At 43.4% G+C, this 17,332-nt stretch overlaps 1 protein-coding gene across 12 annotated transcripts in view; it reads right to left on the reverse strand.

Moving 5' to 3' along the window:
- The window catches only part of Arpp21 (cAMP regulated phosphoprotein 21), a 165,609-nt gene that overhangs the window by 132,728 nt on the left and 15,549 nt on the right, over positions 1-17,332 (reverse strand). Inside the window, exons 1-2 of one of the 12 annotated variants that reach the window (XM_076917854.1) lie at positions 14,987-15,068; positions 14,386-14,447 (exon numbers count right to left, since the gene is read on the reverse strand). The exons of 9 other annotated variants lie outside the window; for them this stretch is intronic. The gene's annotated coding sequence lies outside the window, so the exon portion shown is untranslated. Of the gene's footprint in view, positions 1-14,385; positions 14,448-14,654; positions 14,839-14,986; positions 15,071-17,332 lie in introns of those variants that run through there. 2 more of the 12 variants (XM_076917861.1, XM_076917859.1) reach the window with 2 other exon arrangements.

Below are 17,332 nucleotides of genomic sequence, written 5' to 3' on the forward strand. Positions count from 1 at the left end.
CACACACACACACACACACTTTTGCATATATGTTGAAAGACGTTAGAGAACAATGCCCGATGTCCTGGTGCTAGCCTGGTGGTTAGCAAGCCAAACTGATCTCACTGTCTCTGCCTTCCCTCTGCAATAGCTCGAAGAACTCAGGCACATTGGCTGGGCAGCCATGCTGGGTTTGCTTATCAAATAGGAGCTAAAGGTTTGAACTCTGATCCTCATGCTTGCCCTGCAATTGCTTTTACCCCTTGAGCCATCTCATGAGCTTCCCAGACAATTTTTTTTTAAGTTAGCACATAGCAACCAGGAGTAACTTTATTCTGCTTTTTGGTTATCATTCTCATCTTAAAACAACTGATTTTTTTTTATCTCTCTGGTAGATTTTGAAAGATAATGACACAGATAGCCTTGTCTTGAAATAACACCAGAGAAGAATTTAAGTAACCCATTGAAACTATGTTCATTATCCTTGTCTGTGTGGCCTTTGGACATGTTAATATAGGCCTCCTTTTCAGATATACAGTCACATACTCTCACACCTGGAATATAAATGAAGGATGAGGCAGTTACAATATTTATAAGCAAGTGACATGTTCAGTTTTCCTTGAACACAGAGTCTTAGATTCTTAGTTTCCTTTTCTTTTCTAAAAATACGTCTTTCCATATTTAAGACACGGTCTCACTTAAAAGGACAAAAACAAAACGTTCCAATGAAGAAAGGTAAGGGCATTGCAGGGAGGGGCGTGGCCAGTCCCTCAGGAGAGAAATTTCTAGCTTCCTTTGCTTGACTTCAAGCTTCTTTAAGAAAGGAGTGTTGCAGGTAATACTCAACTTGCCAGAGCTAGCTCAGGTCCAGGTGCTGGAAGCCCATCCTGTTAAGGCCTGTTTAGGGTGGCTATTGCTTTTAAGCCAGGGTGTGTTCATGTTTTCACGAAGTGTGTGCCATAGTTAACTCTCCAAATGCATCATTTGTGAGTGTGTGTTAATGCTACTCTGAAATGTCACTACAAACTAAACTGACAGGTGATAAAGCCCATTTCAGAAAGACACACTTTCCTTTAATTGGATACTAAGCATTTCATATGCTTCTTCCTCAGGCCAGTCCCCTGCCTCTCCACAGCATGCTGAAAGCAGAGACCAGCCACAGGTGGAGTCCAGCTTCTAACAGTCATTGCATTTGCTGTTGGTACAGGAAGAATTTCCAAGTGGCTTATGTTAGCCCACATGGATTGATGGATTGGCTGATGGGCTGGTTTCGAGACACACTGTAATCTAGGCTAGTCTGTAATTTACTATGTTGTCAGATTGGTCTCAAACTCACAGCTATGCTGGAATTTCAGAATAAGCCACCACACCCTGCTAGAAATCATTGTTAAAACAAAGGCTACCCTTAGTTTTGTTGTCCTGAAACATGTAGTAGAGTGCCTGACCTTCAGTAATGGCTTGATAAGTTACTGAATGAAGTCACAGATAAATTTATCTATGAGATTATAAAGTTTAACTGTAGAATGAAGCCATTGCTGTTCTATTTCCAAACCAATAACTACCCACAGTCATTTTTACTACCAAAACCACATCAGTAAATACAACTAGCTTCATTTTCTGAAGTTTGGTACTTTACATAGGAATAAAGCTAAATACTGAGAAAAACAGGACTGGGATGAGGGGACGGCTTGGTAAAATGCTTGGCTTACAAGGCCAGGAACCCATGTAAATAGTCCAGTTATGGGTGCACACTTGTAACCCCTATATCTGTGCTCATGCACACCAGTGTGCACACAGACAAACAAACAGAGCCCACAAAACAAGAAAAAGAAATCCAGCACAATGCAAAGAAATGTCAATGAAGCTAAAAGTGAAATGCAAGTACATAGAATCAAAATGTGCCAGAAAAGAAATCTTGTTAATAGAACATGATGTCTTAAATAATTGTTAAAGAAGAAAAAACTAATGGAAAACACCTTATATGCAAACTAGGATTTTAACGACATGCCAAAAGAATATTCATACTTATGAAATAATCATTTAAATTAACATAAAATAGATTTTGTGCTTGGAATTAATATCAAAGTCAGAACAATGCAAGTGCACTGAAGACTAAGCCAAGAATAACTGCTAACGTGACTGGGCTGAGCCAGAGGCCTCACTATTTTTAAGCTTACTTCCTTCTGTAAGACACAGATGAAAGACTTTCAGAGAAAACCAAGTTTCTAGGAGAGCCCATAGTGGCATGTGACACCTGTAACTGTTTGGGGCTAAGGACTTTGGTGGAAGTAGTCATCACAGTCAAGACTAGAATTCAGCCTCCAGAAGGTTCTTCAAGTTGAACTGATTCCATAGACCTGGGTTGGGCTGAGTAAATACCTCTCTCTCAATAGCAGCACTTCTGATTGGAGCATGGGCCTGTGGACTTGTGGATAGTCACCCAAAAGAAACATCACTTCTTTCTCCAACGAAAGACACACTGGAATCTCAAATGTTTAAAGGTGATCCTTTCTCTCCAAAGGAGATGTCACAGAAATTAACTTAATGGCATGACGTCAAGAGCTGTATTAACTGTGGCTCAGTGGGAAAAACATATGGATGTGTGCCTAAGCTTGCATTTTGAGTCCATAGGGGTTTCTAGACATAAGTGCTGGGAGCCGACTTTAGTAGAAAGCGGCTAGATCAACTTTGCAGCCATCTGGAACCATATACCCTGACAAGAGATTTGGTTTTCAATAGCCTACAACAGCTAAAGCACACTCTGATATCCCACATATTTTGTGTTGCTGTTTACTGGCCCCAGCTGCAAGGTGCACGTGGTAGTCACGCCTACAAGACATGCGGTTCACGTGCTGTCCACGTGCTATCTACGCCATACATGCTTATAAGGTGCACGTGCTATCCAAGCCTGCAAGGCATTGCGGTACACGTGCTGTCCACGCTATAGACGCTTGTAAGGCTTACGTCATATCAACACCTACAAGGCACGTGGCAAAAGCCTATAAATAGCTCAGAATTCCCTTCAATAAATGAGACTTGATCAGACGCCCTGTCTTGTCTCCATTCTTCGTGTCTCTTGCCCCAAGAGCCCCTCTTTCTCTCTTGACCAGAGCACTTAGCCCCAAAAGCGTTGAGGCAAAAGTGTTGAGGCAGAATGTGGGCCTCAACACATAAGTATATAGGATTTTTTGCCTGGACCTTGTCATTTAGTTTCTTTAATTTTAAAAGTAAGGATTTTAGGGGCAGTGAGATGTAGGCAGTGAGATGGCTCGGTAGGTAAAGGAGCCTATAGCTAAGTCTGAAGATCTAGAAGGAGAGGACTAAAGTCTGCCAGTCCTCTGACCCCTATATGCATCATGATACATAACAGGTACACACACACACACACACACACGTACACATATATCTGTATATATTATATATTACTGTATAATATGTGTAATATATATGTGTGTAATATACACATAATATATATTACAGTATATATGTGATATATTATTATAATATATAATATATAATATATATATATATATATATATATATATATATATATATATTACAGTAAGTCCTTATAATTTGACCTGGCAGGGTTACTATATCTTTATTGAAGTAAACACGGACCCTAACAGAGACAAAAGACGGATCAGGTTCTCCAGTCCTTTGTGCATAGTTTCTTACTCACTACAGTAAAGCCCTCTCTCACTAACAATGAGTGGAATGTGCCCATTGGAATGCTGGAATGCTGGTCCATGTCCCTGTCTCTATTACAAAGATAAAACCCACCAGGTGCAGGGCAGAGGCATGCCATCTCTAAGGACAAACTTGATGACTGATCGGTTGTATCATACATGAGGAAAATCCCAACCTCATGACTTAAAAGTGCTCCAGCAACCTGACACCAGCATAGAAGGCTTATCTGCATCTATGCAAATGAGGCAGCATTCGATGCAGTCTGTGGACACTGGGAGTAAGAGACTTTAAATAGGAAAGGTGTTATGGACATGTGAAGGGTTGGGTAATGGGACACATGTGACAGAGTAGACTGGAGACTAGGGAAGAATGGAGACATACGAAGGAGGCGGAGTCTGAGAAAGAAGGGAGGAGCATTAATGAAAGCGTGTTTTGTTCGAAAATGCCATAATGCAAACTTAATTCTGTATATGGCAGTTAAACGACCTAAAATATTAGATATACAAAATGGCTGGTTTCCTCACATAATTTGTGCAAGCCAGCCTTTCTCTGGCAGTGTTGGCCCAAGGACCTCTCCTCTTTTCCCATCATGCTGCACCTAGAACAGTGGTTCTCAACCAGTGGGTTGCGACCCCCTCGGGAGTCCGGGTATGCTTTTGTAGGTGTAGCCCATGACCATTGTAAAACACAAATATTTCCATTACGATTCACAACAGTAGCGCATTTACAGTTATGAAGCAACAACAAAAATAATTTCATGGTTGTGGTCACCACAACATGAAGCGCTGAAGGTGTCTCAGCATTAGGAAGGTTGAGAACCACAGGTTCTTCCAGAGACAAATGCACTCATTTACACACTTTCCTAAGAGCTTCTTCTATATCAGAATTCTTCCTATTGTTACTGGGATAGAAGTTCCTTTGAGTCCTACACCAATGGCTACGTTTAAACAAAACTAAACAAAACAAAACGACAACAACCAACCAACTAACCAAACAAACAAACAAACCAGATATGGGGTTACAAACCAGCTAGACTGGCAGCAGAATCTAGGAGATTATGATCCGATTGCTTTGTCCCTGAAATACCTGCTGAGTCCCATATCAACCAAGGTACAGAACAAACTGTCTCAAAAACCAATGGTGTTGGCCATAGAATTGAGATCAGTGGCTAAAGGTGCTTATTGTACGAGCCTGGCAACCTGTATTTGATTTTCAGAACTCACCTACAGGTGGAAGAAAACGACTACCTCCAAAAAGCTCTGCTCCAGGCTCTACTCACCTGCCTACTCACCCCAGGCCCAGCTTTTTTCCTCCAGGCTGCTTTTGTGTGTAGAGGGATGGACAGGCTGAAGCTGAAGCTAAGCTCTGTGTGTGTTAAACTCATGCATCCTGGGGTAGGAGGGAAGTCCGAGCCTTCTCCTTACAAAGCACTCCTTTAAGACTTTAAGACTGGGACACTCATCAGTGTCCACCAGCACAGATGGGCCTCTCTGTTTCTCACTGTGGTAAACTTCTCAAGGAATTTGAGTTTTGAGAAGTGTCACTTCAGTTAGGCTGCGCACGCGCGCGCGCGCGCGCGCTCACACACACACACACACACACACACACACACACACACACACACAGGCGCACCAGGGCAGGGAGCACAGCAGCTGGGTTAAGTCACTTAAGTCCCAGTATTCAAGTGACACTCCTCTGCTGCCCCTCCCCAAATGCCGGATCAGGCCACAGGGAGGCCTGGAGATGCTTCAGCTCAAAGAACAGAGTAGCAGCTGCAGGGAGCTGGCTGCTGTCTCAGCTGTACTCCTGGCCGCCTGCCTCCTCCAGGCACTCACTGGGGCACATGACCAAGGAAGCAGCTGGCTACCACCTTAAAGAGGAAATGTTGTACCCTCGCCCCCACCCACCCCCCACCCACCCACCCCACACCACCTGCTCCAGAGCCGACCAACCAGCAGCAGCCTGCTCCCTTTTCAGAGGCAGGGCAGCTGCTGGTTCACTCAGAGGCATGCCTAGGCCCTTCCCAGTGAGGACAGAGCTGGGTATGGGAGGTCATCTTCGACACTTCCGGCAAACATCTGTGGATTTGAATTGTGGGCAATCAGAACTGTGAGCTCAAGTGGCAGGGCTCAGGGCAGATTCCAAACGGATTTCAATATTCCCTGCAGACTTCCCGTAACATACTCCTTTCCCAAGCAGAGATTTTCATTTTGGTTTTATGCTGAGATGAAAATCCACCAGAAACATAGAGGGGTTGTTCAAGTCACTTTTAGGCTCATTGGTTTCCAAAAGGAGGCACCTCTAACTAGACAGCATGTCTCTCTCTCTCTCTTTCACACACACACACACACACACACACACCAAGGGAAATGGTAAAACGTATGCCTCACAATGGTGGGGACCTAAATTCATCCCTAGCATCCATATTTAAAAGGTAGGCATGACAACACATGTTTGTTGTCAACCACTGCATAGGTAAAGACTTGGAGATGCCTCATACTAGCTAACCAGTAAGTCTTGCCTAGTCAAGGAGTTCTTAGTGAGAATCACTGTTTTAAGATTCAGAGCATGATGTCTTGAGGCCACAGGACTCTGAGGCAGCCTTGACTGTCAGTGTGAGACCCAGGTCCTCAAGTTTCTGTTTCTTGATTTCAAGAATCTGAATCTTGGAATCAAAAGCAGATAGCTGCCGGGCAGTGGTGGCACACACCTTTAATCCCAGCACTTGGGAGGCAGAGGCAGGTGGATTTCTGAGTTCGAGGCCAGCCTGGTCTACAGAGTGAGTTCCAGGACAGCCAGGGCTACACAGAGAAACCCTGTCTCGACCCCCCCCCCCAAAACAAACAAACAAACAAACAAACAAACAAACAAAGCAGACAGCTTACCCTGCCGGTTATGCAATGGACTTTTACTTCCTGGAAACATGGCTTCAATGCCTTTACTCTTACTCAGCTCAACTCAACCAAGAGACAGGCCTGATTTCAGGCATAGCAACCCTCTCCCTGCTCTGAAGCCACATCGTCCCTCCTGGTCATTTACCCAAGCAACACAAGTGGCTCTGCTTGGTGCTGTTAAAGATAGGTCTAGAATGGAGAAAGGCAAAATACCGACACTCTTGTGTGCACGTGGAGGCTCAGAACACATGACCCTCCATGTTGTGCGTGTGTTGACACTTTTCATAATAAAAAGAATGATATCTAAAATGTCATCTTTGAGATTAAATTATAGATAGACACACACACTGGCCTGCTCACTTGCAGGCCAGGTGGGAGGCGCTGATCTGCAGGTGAGCGAGTGTCCCCAGGGGGAGTGTGAGACACTTGCAAACCTCTCATAGACAGGCACTCTGGGAACTTGTTGGACTCCAGCCAAGGCTTTTCTCCCTGGTAATGATGTAGAGGAAGTGCTGGGTTGAGGTAAGCTTGTGCTTGGCTCTCAGACTAGTACCTGGTGTGCTTCTAACTAACCTTTCTGGTGGAGTTCAGGTCATAGACACAAATTTCCCTTCTAGGACAAGTGGCCCTGGATGTGTGCTCATGTACTCATGTGTGCACTTGTGTGTGTGTGTGTGTGTGTGTGTGAGAGAGAGAGAGAGAGAGAGAGAGGGAGACAGAGACAGAGACAGAGACAGAGACAGGCAGACAAAGAAAGAGAGAGACAGGGGGAGAAAGAATCTGTGAATATGTATGTGGATGCATGTTTGTACATGTGCATGTATGTGTGCATGCATATGTGGAGGTCAGAGGTCAACCTTGAGTTCACTCTTCAAGTTCTGTTCAATTTTTTTTTTTTTTTTTTTAGACAATGTCTCTAATTGGCCTGGAGCTTGCTAATCAAGCCAAGCTGGCTGGCCAGAGAATCCCAGTGATCTCTCTCCACCTGCCCAGCGTAGCATATCACCATGCTTCCCTGCTGTTTCTGGGGAATCAGGATGGAATGCCCAGCCTCAGGCTTGCTCAGCAGGCCCTTTGCTGAACCCCCTGCATGCAGAGCCCTGACTTGTGCCTGTTGAAAGATCCTCTCAAATGCTGAGTCAGCTCGATTCAAGCCCCGCCCCCTCCTTCCTTTGTTGCCAGCTCTATGGATTTAGAGTCCACTAGGATGCACACCGCTGAGTGTGTCTGGGAGAGTGCTTTCAGAAAGCTTCACCTGAGTGGGGAAGACCTATCCTGAATGTTAGTGGTTCCGTCCCACAGGATGGAGTCTTGCCCTGAATAAAACACAGAATATGATGCTGAACATCCCTCTGCTGTTTCTTGACTAAGGATGTATTGACATCAGCTGCCTCCTGCTTCCACCACTGTGCTTCCCCTGCCAGGATGGACCACACCCTCAAACGGTGAAACCCACTGAATCTGTCTTTCCTCAAGTTGCTTTCCTCAGACATTTTGTCACAGCAATGAGAAAAATAGCGAATCTAATAGGGACTAGCAGAGACTGGGATTCTACAGTCCGGAGGCCATTTTAGCTTCATATCATCTTGTGGGCCTGGAAGAGGCCATTTTCTCTGTATCAACTATCTACAGCTTACCTTTTGTCTCTTCCCAGCCTGCTCTCCCCTCAGCTCCTCAACGGACTTGGTCTCCAGAATGCTCCTACTAAATAACTGCACACGAAACTCTGCCTCAGAACTTGCTCCAGAGACCCTACCTATGCTCGCTCAATACAGCCTTCCCAAGACTGGTCAGTAATTGTAAAGCCCAGGAGTTGGTCAACATCTATAAGGGACCCCAAGGGAACACCACATGCTCCTATTTGACTCATTTGCATGACTTCTGCTGATTGGTCCCCACAAAACCGCAGTTCTAAATCTAAAGAAGCTAACAAGAAAACACTAAACAGGTGATTTCCTCTGATGGTGTGGATCAGAGGAAATCACCTGTGCGAATCACCTCCATGTGTGAAGTCATTGTGATTTTTGTTTTGTCTTCGTGTTAACATTCAGGGGGTATTTAATTTACTAACTTCAAATTGAAACCCCACTCCTTTTAGTTATCACAAAAAAAGAAAGAAAGAAAGAAAGAGAGAGAAAGAAAACATACCTCCACACCTCCAGTTCCAAACCATTAGCAACTATTATTCTGTATGATACATGACCAGAAGGGGAAAGGATGACATATAAATTAGTGCCTGCTGGGCTCTATGTATTAGTTAATTTTATCACAGTGACCAGAAGATTCAATACAAGCAGCCCAACACAACAGGAAGAAAGGCATATTTCAGCCCACAGTATTGGCGAGCCCAGTTCTTCACAGCAGAGAAAGTGTGGCAACCTTACTCAATTCTCTACATGGCTGCCCAGGAAGCAGAGAAGTGAGTGCCAGAAGTCAGCTAGTTTTCTCATTTGGTACTGTTTCTATCGATTCTGAGTCTCACAGTTCATGACAAGGTATCACTTACATTCCAGACAGCCTTTGTTCTTCTGTTAAACCCTTTCTAATAAATGTTCTTACAGGCACACCCAAAAAGGGGTCTCAATCTCCCAGGTGATTCTTAATCAAGTTAGCATTTAAGATGAACCATTAATACCCTAAATCAGTGGTTCTCAACCTTTCTGAGGCTGTGACCCTTCCATACAGGTCCACCTGTTGTGATTCCCAACCATAGAATTATTTTCATTGCTACGTCATAACTGTAATTTTGCTACTGTTATGAATCATGATGTAAATATTTTGGAGATAGATGTTTGCCAAAGGGGTCGTGACCTACACATCGAGAACTGGTGCTCTGAATGTTCATTGGCTCACAGAATCATCTCATTTATTCTCTGTCAACCTTTAGCTTTCTATTCTACACTGGTCCACCCAAACACTACGAAGCCAAGTACCTTTCCCAACTGATGAGTTCAAAGTACTAAAATGGTGACTCCCTTTGTCCTAAGAGATGTGTTATTATCAGCAGGAAGAAACAGGGTATCAAAATGTAAAGTTGAATATTGTTGATTTTTAAAATTTGTAATGAATTAGACATTAATGTATTTCCAAGTTCCAGTATTCCTTAAAAGATATTCACAAAGCCACCTCAGAATTTGCCAAGAGAAATGGCCTAGATAGTTCCAATAGCATCCGCTATGTCACGATCGTGGGTGCTGAGCTGAACTCCATGACTGTTGGGAGCCGACCTTTAGCAGAAAGCGGCTAGAAAGCAGCTATCCACATGCTAGCCACGCCTTTAAGGCTTACGTCATATCCATGTGCCTACAAGGGTCGTGGCAAAAGTGTATAAATATCCCAGATTTCCCTTCAATAAAAGAGACTTGATCAGAACCCCTGTCTTGTCTCCATTCCTTGCGTTTCTTCCCCTTATCCCCACTCTCTCTCTCTAGACCCTGACCCGAAGAACTGAGCGGCAGTTTGAAGCCAGTTTTAATCCCAGCCTTTGAAAGGCCAAGTCAGGCAGAGAGGGGCAGGCCACAACATAGTAACTATTCAGGCATTGTTAAGTCTTTTGTCTCGAGCCAGGTAGAGCAGAGCAGGTTGCACTGTTGCAGAGGACCTGATTCTCTTTCTCTTCCCACTCTTTGCGTTTCCTCATTCACTCCCCTCCTTCTCTTTTTGGCTACCCCTAGGAACACTGAAATTTTAGCAGCACAGATCTTCTTGCTCGTCAGCAAGGTTCAGTGAAGGATGTCCTGAATGTGGCAAAGAACTCACAAAAAACGTTGGAGGCAGTATTTGATGTTTTACAAGGCTGAGAAGGCTTGTGTTTGTATTTCAGTTGAATTAAGGAGAGCCCGGCTTTAACTGGCTTTAACTGTCTAAGCAGTCTACGTATGTACATCAGTACATACATAGATAGACCCCAATAATGTGTGCAGCAATGAAAAGAGATTGCAAACTCAGCTCCTAGTGGGCGTTCTACAGTTGTAAGAGGCACACTTGTTTTAAGAAATATGTGCTGTGGACCAGGGGAGATGGCTCAGTGGCTATAAGCACTGGCTTTAATTCTTAGCACCCATATGGCAACTCACGACACTCTGCAGTTCCAAGAAATCTAACGTCCTCTTCTGGTCTCTCCATCTACCAGGCACACACATGATATATATATACAAAATACTTACACACATAAAATAAAAATGAGTCTTTAAAAAAAAAATTTGCAATCAGCTTCAAATAATTACACGAGTTTTCTAAGTGTTTTGTTTTTCAATAAGTATTGTAGAAAATAATTCTAAATAAATTCTTATCATATAGTTCCTAGCATTCAAGGAAAACAAACAAACACAGGATTCTTCTTCCATCCAGTATTATGAATAGTAACTGTTACTCAGCATCCTTAGTCAGGGGTTAGAAATTCTCTTTTGGAATCTCACCAGGGATTAGAATCTGAGAGTGCCGTGACTTGTTATCACACACTGAAGAGTCTGTGGCTGCCACTCTTCTGCCTCCGTCACCTGAATGCAAGCATGTGTCTCCTGCCATAGCCCTTTCTTTCAAGATGGTGCAGCCATTCCCCAGCTGAGAGTTAGGCTGCATTCAATATCTGAGATGGCTTGAAAGAGAAAAAGGTCAAATGTGGGGCACAAACTTAGGGTTTGTGGGAGAGAAGTAGTCAGAGTCTAGGCGGCTGGCTTCCCAAAAGACTACGACACCAGCAAGGTGAAGCCAAGAGTAAAATGTCCTCTGGTGACCTGCCACCTGTTATACATGTCATCGTGCTCCTTTGACAGAGGTGTGAATCGACTAGTCTCCTGTGACCCTTGGAGAAAATGAGAGTCACCATTTCAGTCTAAATGTTCCACAGAATCTTTGGGATTCACTTAGGAGCGATGCCTCATGGTCTCTGAAAACATCTCTGAAAAGGCTGTTTAGGGAGGAAGATCCAGAGCCCGAGACCAGGAGAATGAAGCTGAAGAGGCCTGTCCTGTCAGGACTCTGCTCTGTCCCTGGCAACAAGTCTCATGCTTGCCTGTGCCAGCAGATGGAGCAAGGCACACCTGTCATAAAGCAATCTTGTTTTATTACCTTAAGTGAGTGAGTGAGTGAGTCTGTACACAGGCATCTCTGTGACCCTAAGGGTGTCCTGACTGAGCTGCCCCTGGAGGGTACAGTGCTATGGGGGAAGGCACTGAGCCTCCGTAGCAGGTCGAACTGTATCCCATCCATCTGCAGCCTCTCTCCCATCTCTAACAAATCTATCTTACTGTGACAGACGACCTGCTGTGAACCTGTGTTAACCCACAGAGTGAGTCAGGAGACATCTCTCTTAACAATCCTCTGGCATATCCTGAGTTCACACTAACGCTCCTACCAGGCTACACATTTCTACTTCACCTCAGGGAAGGACAGGGTCCCTAAGTCAGGCAACGTCATAAGCTTTCCAAGGTCAGTAGCCTGCTTTCTGATCTCTGGGTACTAAGGCCCTTGAAAAGAGTCTGGACTCTCATAGGAAATAAATGTTTCTAAAAAACGAAGGTTTAGCTTTTGTTTACATATTGGCTATGTGTATTTAATTTTTTTACTATCATAACCCAAGATGTATTTTAAAGAAAACCTGACCTGAGCTTGTGTGCTACAACTGGTGAATAGAACCTGAAACATGAAATATCTGTCAGGTATATGTGGACTAACTCACACAAGAAATTCTTTGCTGGCATGAGTGGGCATCAACCAGCTACTGGCTTATACCCAAGTTTCCCCCAAATAAGTTACAAGTCTCATAAATAAATACTTGTTGTGACTATGAATGAGTCTCATCTATAAAGACCGGTATGTACTCAGTGAGAAAATAATCAATTCTCACTTTCAGCCCAGATGAGCTCTCTTGTGCAAACTCTGAGAGTAAAGAGGAGACCATGAATAAGCCTCTACGTAGGTAACTGTGCTTCAGTGTTCTGTGGCCAGGTACCAAGTCATGAAGATTGGCCACTACCTAGTTACTTTTTAATTTACCCCCTGCTTTCCTTTCTCTCCCACTTTTTAAAAAAAGAGGGTTTTATGTACCCCACAACTGCCTTAAAGCTGAGGCTAAAGTTGATCTTGAATACCTGATCCTCCTACCTCTACCTCCCAAGTCCTGGAATTACCATGCCATGCTTACAGGGTGCTGGGGATAGACCCCAGAGCTTCCTACATGCCTTCTACCGACTGAGCTGCATCCCCAGTGGGATATTTTTAAATGAAATAAATAGAAACCTCATATGAACATAAAGTGAGCCTGAATACAGAGCGAGTTAGAGTGTGTTGCCTGAGCTAAGGCTATGACTCATAAGGTTTTCATATACGTGTGTGTGTGTGTGTGTGTGTGTGTGTGCGCGCGCACGCATGCTGGAATTCCAAATAAAATAAGATATTTCTTAAAATGGATGTGCCCATTAAGAATTCATGCTTCAGATCTCAGGCAGTTCCCTTTCTGTTTGAGATGAAGGAGAAGTGATGGAAGATACATAGGCACATTGTGTGTTGATTTCCAGAGTCATCAAGAGAAAATGAAAGTTATTCTGGGGTTCCAGCCATGAAATCCAAACACTATTGTGAGATTCAAAGGCCTTATCATTAAAATATGAGGACTGATTCGGCTGATGAAGACAGAGCATCTTAGTTAAAACAAACAGATGATTATCTTAGGCAGCATCATAAACAGGACCCTAATTCACGGAGCTGCTAATTGCTCTTCCCAGCTGCAGAAGATTGGCTGGGTATTTTCTCAGCACGTACACTGTGACCAACATCTGCAGAGTCCCAAAAGTCAGCGCAGAGCACACCAGCCACACACATAGAGCCAAGGCCACGGATTGGTTCCAAAATGACCTTGTCTTAGAGGCAGCCACCTTAAACCTTCATAGATAGATGTGCATTTACATCTATGGAAATCCTGGAATTAAACTCAACTAGGTCACTTCTCTTCTTCACCAGACTCACTGATATAAGGAAAAGAGACTTGGGTCCATTTTTCCTACTTGAGAAGAAATGATGCTGTAGATCTGTGGCAAAGTGAACCACAAAGCTGGTGTTTAGGGAGTGGTAACCACAACCCCCATAGCTATTCTATCCGATTCACCTCCAACACAGAAGCATTTACACGTCCCATAAAAATAACAGCTATTGTGGTTTCATTTATATTTCATGGGCCAAGTGCCCAAAGGATCATTTTATATATATAATGTTTTTGTGCTTGGTACAACTTACTTATACATAATAAAGAAGGGAAAATGGAAAAGGAAAAAGGAAAGAAGAAAGCAAAAATAACAACAACAAAAAGAGAAGGAGAGGGGCTGAACAGATGACTCAGTGGGTAAAGGTGCTTGCTGCCAAGCCTGATAACCTGAGTTTTATTCCCATTCCCAGTACCCCCCCCCCCCCCGGGAGGAAGGAAAGAACTGACTCCTGAAAAGTGTCCTCTGACCTCTACAAGTGCACTGTAGCACAAATAAATTAATTGGTAAATGAATGAATGATTGATGAATAAATGTAATTTAAGACAAAGAAAGGGGTAGGAAGGAAAGAATTATGTAGGAGGAGGATGGGAAAAGGAGGGGGAAATAGGAGAGAGAGGTGAGGGGGAGATGGAGTTAGGGAAAGGAGAGAAAATGATGGAATCATTGAGATTAAAAAGGGTGAGTCCTTGTCCAAGGTCAAATGAAACATTGTCCATCCAGGTCTGGAAGCCCATGCACTATCTGTTGCTTTTCACTACACCCTTCTATGTATACACTTGGGTTGTGTTTACACAAAATGAATGCAATAGCCACTCATACATACAGCCATTGTTACTTACTGTAGGAGGATACCAAGCCACATCGAAATGTATCTTGTCTTATTAAGTGTCATTTCTGCAACCTATAGTCAGAAACATGCAATTGCTTTTTATTCATGATCCTCTCTCACACACCCTTTAAAGCACACATCTGTATCCCCTGTAGCTGGGCTAACAATAAGAAACCTTTCAGTCACAAATACCTGTTACTACCAAATGCAAGTGTAGCCTCTAACCCTAAATACAACCGTGCATAGGGAAGGATTTTCTAAGGTTGACTGGTGTCTTACCTTGACCATTGAGCTTGGAGACTTCTTTGAAGTTAGACTCTTCAAAGAAGGTGGAGCTGACCTCAGTCCATAGCCATCTCTTAGGACTGAGTTGAGCAAAGCTATCTCTGAGAAACAGGCTTCTGTAGGAGCCTCAGTGGAGCATAAGAGAAACCACTTGTTTGCTTTGAGCCTAAAGAAAAGTCTCTAATTCTAAAATCTGGATGACAGCTTCATTTTGACCCAGCTGCTCCTCTAGACATGTCAGAGAAAGAGAAAAGAGCTGATCCTTCTTGTCCCAAGCCTTCAGGTCCTGCCTGATTACCAGATGTGAATGGGAGAAGCAACCTCACCAGGTCACCAGCAGGTAGGTCCCTTGCCCAGCTTCTTCTAGAAAGCACTCCTTTACTCTGTCATGAAGCATCTGTTGCAGAGAGTGCCCTGCTGGTTATACAAGATGAGAGCATCCCAGGACATCCACCGGAGAGCCCCTCCTTCCCCTTCCTGTGTTACCAGGTGTTTCCTTCTATCACATCTGTGGCTCTAGCCACATAGGTGGGTACCGAGGCAGACCCACCTGGCCCAACAGTGAGACAGGTTCAAACAGGAAGATCTAAAAACTCTCCCAGCTGCCTCAACAGATCAGTTCTGGACAAGGGCTTGCAGCTGCCACCAGATCTCACGGACCTCGTGTGAACTAGAAGGCACTATTAACAAGGAATAGAGGCTTATGTCATAGAAGAAAAAGGCAGAGAAAAGCAAAACCTTAACTTAGAGAAAGTGTAGCATTGCGTTTCAGTCTCAAATCTTGAGTTAGCATCCAGGGCTGGAAACCTAACTCTACCTCTGATTCAGCAGGCAACCTCTGTGCCTCAGTTTCTACATCTGAAAACAGGAGCCACAGGTTCCCATCTTGTCTAGTTGTCACTGTGCATGTCTTAGCCACTTCCTGTCTTTCACAGAGGAAAAAAAAAACCACATGCCTTCTTCCAGGAGTTGTATGTCCACATCCCATAATTATAGCTTCGGTTACAATGGACTTTGAACCCTTGGGGAAGCCCTGATACTACAGGCATTTCTAGGGGCCCCAGGGGCTTCAAATACTGCAGTAATTTCAGAAGGGCACTAGCCATTTTTGGAAGGTGTCTTTTAAATGCCGCTGGGACTGTAGGCATGAGCTACCAAGCCAGGCTAGAAGCTGGTCTGTTTCTGAGAATTTTATCTTACTTCTTTAATTTTTTTCCAGCCTGTGAAATTATGGTCATCCATTGGTTATGCAAACTGCATTCTGTGAAGAAAGCCTAGGGTTTTCGATAACTGGTTCTCAACCTGTGATTCATGGACCACTAACACTAGCACCGTTTGGGATCTTGTTAGAAATTCAGATCTGAGTCCCACCCAACCTACTGAGATAGAACACTGTGTATTTTATAAAACCCTTCCTGTTGGCCAGAGGTTGTGTAGGTTTGAGAACAAATGCTTAGGGCAAGAACTCTCCTGGGTGTGACAGAAGATGAAGTGCTAATGTCTGAGGCTTCTCCTGGAGATGGCATGAGGAAGCACACGTGGTTCCATTGCAGTAGGACTCACTTAAGGAAGAGCATAGCTCACAGATGCTCAAATATGGCCCCTGGGTCACCAGTGAGCATTAAAGAATGGGAATGGTGTTCACATTGGTCCCTGGGAGATATAAAATCAAAAATTGCATGTATGCATATCCTTAAGGTGCTTTTCGAAACCTCTTACCTTAAGTTTGTTCTTCTACTTCACTGGGTCTAAGGGTTTGGAACCAGAGAAACACACAAATTTTCTCCCCTTCCTGATTCTGTTCTGTAACCTTATGCTTAATGGGATGCTATTCATTAGTTGTAGAATAAGTAAATACAAAAGGAACAGAAAATCAGTGAGCCTGGCTCACTCTACCACAGGACCTATAATAGCAGAGATTAACACATTCATAATAGAATGAGAACCCAAATTTATAGAGGTACATAAATAAATTCTACTTATTGGTTTATATGCAGTTATATATTTATGCATGCATGTGTTTGTATTGACATAGAAATATATATATATGCTTAGTGGTTTAGGCATATTTGTTGATTTTTTTCTTTCTCTTTAAAAAAAAAAAAAAGTTTCTTTAAAATTAAACTGACACCCTGGTATCGGGTCAATACTTCCATGAGTAGAGTTAGCTAATGCCTATGATGGAGTAGGCCAATGCAAAAAAAATAAAATAAAATGAAGCAATGTGTTTTCTGTATATCTTCTAAGATATATTGAGAGAAAATAAATCTCTTTACCCCTAATGAATATTCCTACAGTTCGGTAATTCTCCAGCTTATCTAAGTGAGAAAAATAAGTAAGATTATATGAGTTATTCCTTTGGTCTAGGTTATGAAATAAAATTTAACAACTCATTAGCAAAAATTAATCACCATCTCTAAATTTCCCTGTTATAATATTTTAATAAAGTCCGCTGCCTTTCACAAAGGTTTAATAAACAGGGCTATCGGACCTATTTTACACTTAACTTCTATTTAAGGGTCACGATGCACTTTCTGTTTAGTCTCACCACTTCCTTTGTTTGAGAAACTGACTCCTGAGGGTTGAGGGGGGCGTGGAGAGAGAAGTATCACGTTGATCCTGAACATCTGCAGAGCAACCGTCACACTGTGCCAAAGACAGGCAGATGCTGA

Source organism: Arvicanthis niloticus, chromosome 21, assembly GCF_011762505.2.
Source record: "Arvicanthis niloticus isolate mArvNil1 chromosome 21, mArvNil1.pat.X, whole genome shotgun sequence".
Lineage (NCBI taxonomy): Eukaryota > Metazoa > Chordata > Mammalia > Rodentia > Muridae > Arvicanthis > Arvicanthis niloticus.